This window comes from Microtus ochrogaster, chromosome 10, assembly GCF_000317375.1.
Source record: "Microtus ochrogaster isolate Prairie Vole_2 chromosome 10, MicOch1.0, whole genome shotgun sequence".
NCBI classification, from domain to species: domain Eukaryota; kingdom Metazoa; phylum Chordata; class Mammalia; order Rodentia; family Cricetidae; genus Microtus; species Microtus ochrogaster.
Genome location: NC_022016.1, coordinates 43,205,643 through 43,206,185, shown reverse-complemented (window position 1 = coordinate 43,206,185; position 543 = coordinate 43,205,643).

The following is a 543-nucleotide window of genomic DNA, read 5'->3' as shown; positions in this document are numbered from 1 at the left end:
AAAAGAAAAGAAAAGGCCTCCACAAAATCGTTATAGGCAAGCCTGCAGAGCATTTTCTTAATTAGTCAGCCAGTTAGCAGCACCCCTCCATGGCCTCTGCACCAGCTCCTGCCTCCAGGTTCCTGCCCTGTTTGAGTTCCTGCCTTGGCTTCCCTCTATGGACTGTAATTCAGGATATATAGGCCAAATAAGCAGCTTTGGTCCCCGTGTATCATGCTTCATCACAGTGGTAGAAAAGCTAACTAAGACACTTACACGCTATGCCCCTAAGGGCTTCACTCCCTCAGCTCGAGAACCATAACACATACCCTACCCCAAGCTCACCAACTCGACACTTGGGTTCTGTCTCCTACCCTGGGTCACTTCTCTAAGTCTGATCCCCAAATAAACACGTCTTCACAGAGCGACATGTCCATTCTTTAGACACCAAAACTCTCACTCTGGCTCCTTATTTTTCAACAGTGTCTGCTCAGGCTAACTCACCTCCAAAGTCCCCCTTGGAGCACCAATCCTATAACCTTTGAACAGAGGACCCCACCCTTT